Raw genomic sequence first — 7,593 nt, 5'->3', positions numbered from 1 at the left:
CTTTCCAAATATGCTTTTACCATATTCATGGCTTCTTAGTTTTTTATTTAACTATATATTATCTTTATTTACATAGACCTTTTTTATTTTAAACCTTGTTTTTGTGGTCTCGGTCTCCTTTAAGTCTTTCTCTCTCAAAAAAACTAGTCGTTTTTCCTTTCTTGCTTTTCAGAACATGCTAAAAGTTTTAATTTAGTTCTTAAGGTAGTTAAGTGTTTTCAGTGAATCAGCAAAGTGGAACTTACCTGTAAAAATGTTTACGGTTAACCAAAACCAGTTTTTTTTTTTTTTTAAGTGAAAGACTTGATGGAAATTAACTTCAAAATAATGTAAAGCCAAAAAAAACTTTAAAAACTTACAGGTGAAAATGTCTTTAAACTTAATCAACCTTATTTTAAAAGAGCTTCTTGAGACATAATACTAAATAGTCAGGATATACTAAAAATATACTAAGATTATCAAGTCTTTAAATATCTGAGTAATAATGGGAAAAAAAAAAAAAAAAAACCTCCATAGGTAAACAATGAATTCCTTAGTTAAAGTCCTTGGCTTTGAAGGTACTAGATTTAAAACAAACAAAGCTGAGACCAAGTTAGCAATTGAAATAATAAAATTATAACATAAGATTGTGTGCTTCTTGTTTGGTACCAGGCAAACATTACTTCTTTTGACAACGTGCTTTATGTAATTTATAATACATTAAATAAACCCTTTTTAGTACTTTTTATAAAACAGAAACAAATCTTTTGTGGCTTTCTATAAAGTTTTAAAAATGACAGGAGTTTATCCTAAGTTACTGAAGAACAATACTTCAGTGATTTAACCAAAGATCTGAAAGGTAAAAACTTAAGTTTTTTCCTAAAGCCAAGTGGCATAAACTTTTAGTCAAGGGCATAAAAGTTAACATAAACTTAAAGACACAGAACTGTTTATTAGGCAGATTACATAGAATAAACAGTAAACTAAGGAGCCAAGACTATTAAAATTGAGCAAATTTAGGATTTTAACATATTTCATAGCTTTTCAGATTCAGGGATTTATTTTGAACCTTTCCCTCCAAGGCAGATTTAACAAAGAACAATATTAACTTTTTAACTCAGTAATCAAAAATATTTTGTTAACAGTGAAAAACTTAATTCATTGCTATTTTACATTAAAGCTTTTAAAAATTTTCATAAATGAACCTACTAACTTTTAGTTGTAACAAATAAGAACTTTTAATTATATCAAATAAATTCTTTTTAATAAACCTTTTGAATTTTTTTGTTCTTGTTACATATCCCTTATGGTACAATCTGTAAGTGGCAAAAATGAGCATGTTTATTATTAAACTTAAATATCAGTATATCTTTTTTCTGTGGCATAAAAAGCAAAAACCTATAAATTTTGATTATCATAAATATTAGTTCAATATTAGTAAATTACCTAAAAATCTTGAAAACTAAGCATATATATTCTTTGTCTTAAAAGGGCTTTTAATTGGTTGAGTGGGGTACTTTTTTTTTTTTAACTTGCTCTTTTTCTGGAACTGTCTAAGATGGTCATTACCAAGAAAAGAATAGGTTAATTTTAATTCATTTATATATGATTAAGTTGGATTATGTATTTTGAAAAACCAGAGATAAATTTTTTCTTTTGCTTTGCATTGAGTGTTTTCAGAAAGCTGTAATTCGGGAGTCTAAATTTTCTTAGCCCTGTGAGCCTACGATGCAGTTCCATCCTATATGGTTGCTATGAGTCGGAATTGACTCAACGGCAAAGTTTTTTTTGGGGGGGGAGGGTGAGCCTTCTATTGTCATCCCGGAATTAATAAAAAATTCTTTTCCTTAAAGCACATTTTATATCTAGCTTAAGTTACTTAAACAGGTTTGTTTTTATGATTGACAAACAAAAGCTATTGTCAGAATGAATTTATCAATTCTTGGGAATATTAAGACTGCTTAATTTATATAAGCATTTATGTATCATTAAACTAATCAGAGTAAGAGCTTTGAAGAAATACTGTGATTTAATAATACCATCTAGAGGTAGGAGATTTTGTCATAACACTATCTCCTGTATGTTTTTATAGGATGCTTTAGAAAAACAATTTAGAGTTACTTGTCCTTTTTTAAGGCTTTGTTATACAATTAAACAATTTATCTTTTTTAGTGCACTTTTCAAATAGACTGATTTATAGCAGTTTTTCAAAGTAGTTATTAGAAGCTCAGCTATCATATGGACTAGTGGAAACAAATTTGGGAGTCCAGTTTGATAAGCTTGTATAAGGATTTTAAATTCCTTGGTAAACTTGTAAGGGCTTTCACGCAGCTTTGTAAAGTCTTTCACAATGCTTTGTAGCTCTAAGCATGTTTAGGGGGCAAAAGTAATATGGGGAGGCTCTTCAGCTTCTGTACTGAGACAAATTTTAAAGGGCATTTCAGACAGAGGTTCCAAAGTACAGCCAGCAAAAGAGTAGAGGGCATAGGACCAGGATTTTGGCACTGTAATCCTTTGTTTTACCTAGTTAATTTAGATACAGTGCCCTGCAAGGAGGCAATTTGTTATCTAGCTGTCTTTTAGAAGCCTCTAGATATCAATCGTTTTCCTAATTTACTGTGCAGAAAGATTAACTTAGAAAGTTTAAAAGGTCCCCATATTGGCCACTGAAATTGTCCCTGGTTAGGTGATGCCAGCTATTTAAGAACAAGCATATTATGCTTGTTCACAAAACTCGTCAGGAGCTGTCACCTCCTCTTGCAAATTGGAATTACCCATTTGCAAATTGGGATCAAAAACAAATGCATGCACTTAAAAGATGAGTCCAAACTTTAATGGGCTGAGACCTTTGACTTTTCTGAGATCAGATCAGAGTCTTGTCAGGGACTCACCACTAGATGTCAGCCTGACCAAACCTAATCTGGCAAGAACTCATCAAAAAAAAAGTTTAGAATGTGAACCGAAAGCTAAGGTGCAGATGGAGAAAGGACAGACAAAAGACAGCCAACAATAAGTCGCTAATAACTCAAGGAAGTGGAGCTCAGTTCAAGAGGCCACACACCTATCTGCAGTCCCCTGAAATCCAGGGAAGCAGAGAGTTCAAGGGACTCATGCTGGACCAGAACCCAGTTCCTCAATCTTCCAGGGACTGCCACCTCTGGTGTACCTTCGAATCCCACTTCTGACACCAATAAATGCCAAATAGTAACACTAAGTACTCTTGAATCAAAGCAAAGAGCTTTATTGAAGGCAAGACACAATTTAAACTGGGGATATGCAGAGTCCACAAAGTGAACTATGCAGTCCAAGGAGTTACAGGTAATACTTATATTGTTAAATCAGGAACTAACAATATTCTGATTGGCTTATTAGTGATTGGTAAAAGTCAAAGGCAGGTTAACAAAAGCAGGGGCTTTACAGTGATTGGTGAACACAACATGTGGATTTACATGATTGGCTTAAAGAGTCTGTTGATTAGTTACTATTTGATGATCTGTGTCCTTTGTTTAGTTACCACTTGGTATATGTGTGTTGTTTTGATTAGTCACTACTTGGTGACTATAGGGGGTTTACAGAGTAGCTACAAAGCAAGGACAAGAAATTATTTTCCGCTTACATAGCTTTCTTGTACAATGTGGTTCCCAGGAGTAGCTTGCATAGCTTGTTACAAAGAAAACATTTCCTTAGATATCAAATTAAGCCTTAATTAAATTTAATTTAGAGTAGAGCAGCCTTTTTCAAAATGGGGTTTGAGTTCAGGCCCAGGGGCAGACATCCCTTAGTCGAGTCAGTTGCCCCTAAGATTTAAATTTTAGGGTACTCTATCTCAGGATAAACATTTTGTGATATGATAATAAAAAGTTTTGTCTGCAGGTTTTATTCAGTGCATTGTGAAAATTTTGATAGTTTTGAAAAATATTCCAAATTACAATGAAACTAATGAGCACAACTAAACTATTCTTGTTTTGACTGTTCAAAGTTACTTTCCTTTCTAGTCAATGAAAAAATTACTTAAAAGTTGTTTGTAGCATTCAATATTTCTTATAGATGCTTGTTGCTTTGCTGATGGGACCTCCATCAAGAGTGATATATTTCTCCCCGGACACCCTTATAGCTCAGCAATAAAGTCACTCCTGAGGTTCACCCTTTAGCCAAAGATTCGATAGACCCATAAAACAAAACAAGACTAAATAGGCACACCAGCCTGGGGGCAAGGACAAGAAGGCAGAAGGGGACAGGAAAGGTGGTATTGGGGAACACAAGGTCGAGAAGGGGAGAGTGTTGACATGTCGTGGAGTTGGCAACCAATGTCACAAAACAATGTGTATTGTTTAATGAGAAACTAGTTTGCTCTGTAAACCTTCATCTAAAGTACATAAAAAAAAAGGGGGGGTGATGTGTTTTTTCCTTGGTAGGAACTTGGGATTGGAAGAAGCCAATTTGTTATCATTATTCCAAATTTAGTCCACATCCAAATTTTTGACATCCTAATGAGTCCCCAGATACCCCGTTTCTAAATCTACCTTACCATAAATATAAAAAACACCTGCTTTGGAGTCAATTCTAACTCGATTTCATGTACCACCCAGGGACTACTAACAGAAATATAGGACTGGGAAAGTCAGGAAGCCTTAAGGACCTAGGCTGTCTTGAATCATTAAAGGAGGCCTCCCTTTTTGTACCCTGTGCACCTAACATCTGTGTCACTCAGGGACTCCTAGAGGTTAATGCCCCGGGGCACTAAGGCCTAGAATGAGCTGGGAGGGTGAGTGATGTGCCTTGTTTTGTAAAGTGGAAGAAACTGTGGATCACAGGAGTTTTTTTTTTTTTTTCTTTCAGGTTGATGAGTTTGAGAAAAGGAAGTAGATGAAACGTGAGAAAGTGGAGGAACCTTCCTTTGAAATTACCCTTGCTCAGGGACCCTTTGAAGGTTTTGAGGTACGCCATATGAAGACGTCTGGTCTAATGCGTTGAAAATTTCTGTCTTTAATTCTGCAGGTTCATAAAATGTTTTTACCATTGGTCTTGTAGAATGCTTTTTTTGTGTGTGTACACATTTGATAAAGGTTCTTATTTAGGACTTCCTTAGTGAGCACAGAGAAAACTGGATTAAAGTTTTGTAGGGGGCAGGGGTGTAAAACAAACTAACCTGCCCCTCTTCCTCACTGATGTCATAAAAGCTTATCCATCAACCAGCCAACACCAAGCCTTTTGAGTTCCTTTTATCTGATAATGTCAAGAACACCTGGGTTAGCATTGTTCCCACCTCGGTCTAGTGCTTGTTCAGTCCTGGGCTGTGTTGAAATTGCACACATACTAGGTGCAGTGTTGTGAAACAGTTTTCCGTGAGGACATCTGAAACACAACCACTTACTCTGCTGAGTGTTTGGGTGATTACACCGCTCTCCTGTTAGCTGGCCTGAAAAGTATGGGGAGCCCCTCAGGGAACAGCGGCTGTGACTTTTGTTCATTCTGTGTGTATAGTGAGAGAACATGGGAATGCCAAAGAATAACTTCATTATGAGAATTCAGGAAATTCAGGAAAGACAGGTAAAACATAATGAATAAACCTCAAGTCATAAAATTAACATTAAATCCTACATTGCTTACTTCAGGCAGCTTCCATGTGGTCTACAGATTAGAAATTTGGGAGGAGAGAAAAAAGGGGAGTTTTAAAAAACTGCAAGTACAGAAGTTCCGACGTAAGTTAAAAGTTTTGCTCAAATAGACGGATTAATGGTGTGTGGTAAGAATCTTTTGCGGTCTGTGAGATACCACAGTTCTTTATTCTCGGGAAAGACTGTGATTACATTCAAATGCCGCACTTTACTACATTTTTTACGGCCCTGCTAAGTGAACTCATTTATTCCCAGACTGTATTTGAGTGTCAGGTTAGGGGAGAAAATTTACTACTACTGTTCAAAGTAGAGGGAACGAGAATAAGATAAGCATTAGGAATTTCTCAAGGCTAAGCGAAATCTCTGTACAAAGAAGAGGAAGAAGTTGGGACTGTATAACCAGGAAGCCTCATCACGGTGTTTGTGTTTCCCTAGCTGTGTTCTTGGTCCTCTCCTCACTTCACTTTTTTATCTATCACCTCTCTGCAGATGTTTCCTAAAATCAACATCTTTTGCCCTGACCTCTCTTTTGAGCTCCAGAAGTTCACCTCTGCCAGCTTACTGGATAGTTCATAGATGTTACCATCATCTTAAACTTAATATATTGAATAAAAGTCATGGTTACTCCCTCCCACCCTCCCATCCTCCCACACCTGTAGCCTAGGCTTCTGGCACCTGAGTCTGGGAGCACCTCACAATTCTCACATTCAGTCACCAAGCTTGTTATTCTTTGCCCACATTGCTTCTCATAACTATTCTCTCCTTTCCATTCTGATTGCCATTGCTTTAGCCCCTGCCGTTTCTTCTCTGACCTGCTAAAAATACTTCCTGCTTCAGATACCCCACTATCTTTCATAATGTTAGTCCAAATTGTCTTCCTAAAACCTCGGTCAGAAAATTTGGGAAATTCACAAATGGGTGGAAAATAAACAACCCACTCCTAAATAACCAGTGGGTCAAGGAAGGAATCACAAGGGATATTAGAAAATACTTAGCTGTGAATGAAAATGAAAACCCAACATCCCAAAGCTTATGGGATTCAAGGAAAGCAGTATTCAGAGGGAAATTTACAGCTGTAATGCCTAAAACATGGGCCAGATCTTATTACTCCTCTGCAGAAAGAGTCATCCGTGGCTCACTGGTTGGACCATCCTGATACGAGACTCCACGTCCTTCACAGTCGGGACCCAATTCATTATATGTTTGTTTTTTATTCCCTCTACACATTCCACTCTTCAGTTACACCACAGTGCCCTTCCTCCCTCCCCCTTGGCGAGGAGGTTACTAGCTCAAGTCTTAAAGTACCCCTTACTTCCCTGCCTGAAATTAACCATTCGTACCTTAACTCTCATAAGTGTTGTTAAACTGTATTCTAACATTTACCTGTAGGGACATTTAACCAACCCACTAGTTTACAAATTGCTTGACTGCAGATATCTTAGCCATTTTTCTAACTTCCTAGACCCTGAAAGACCTAGCCCAGGGCTGTGCATATGGCGGATACTGTGTAAAGGTTTGTTGAATGTCGATACAGCAGGAAACGTGGGTGTTTCCTCCAGAGCAAGTTGACACCAGGTAATATCTCCTCTACCACCTGTCAGTTTCTCGTACTGCAGTGGCTTGCATGTTGCTATGATGCTGGAGGTTATGCTACTGGTATTTCAAATACCAGCAGGGTCATCCCTGGTGGACAGGTTTCAGCAGAGCTTCCAGACTAAGACAGACTAGGGATAAAGGCCTGATGACCCACTTCTGAAAATTAGCCAGTGAAAACTTTATGAATTATAACAGAATATTGTCCAGTATAGACACATCAGGAAAGACCAATTGCTAGAAAAAGACATCATGCTTGGTAAAATAGAGGGCCAACAAAACCAAAGGACACCCTCAGTGAGACGGATTGACGCAGTAGGCACAACAATTGACTCACACACACCAACGGTCATGAAGATGGCGCAGGACTGAGCAATGTTCTGTTCCGTTGTACGCGAGGTCA

At 37.1% G+C, this 7,593-nt stretch overlaps 1 protein-coding gene across 1 annotated transcript in view; it reads left to right on the top strand.

Moving 5' to 3' along the window:
* The window catches only part of ERI1 (exoribonuclease 1), a 49,200-nt gene extending 43,052 nt beyond the window's left edge, over positions 1–6,148 (top strand). The window contains exon 8 of the mRNA XM_064272843.1: positions 4,819–6,148. The gene's annotated coding sequence lies outside the window, so the exon portion shown is untranslated. The remainder of the gene's footprint in view (positions 1–4,818) is intronic.
* The last annotated feature ends 1,445 nt before the right edge of the window (positions 6,149–7,593 follow it).

Source organism: Loxodonta africana, chromosome 19 (genome assembly GCF_030014295.1).
Source record: "Loxodonta africana isolate mLoxAfr1 chromosome 19, mLoxAfr1.hap2, whole genome shotgun sequence".
Lineage (NCBI taxonomy): Eukaryota > Metazoa > Chordata > Mammalia > Proboscidea > Elephantidae > Loxodonta > Loxodonta africana.
This window is presented reverse-complemented; position numbering and strand designations above follow the sequence as displayed.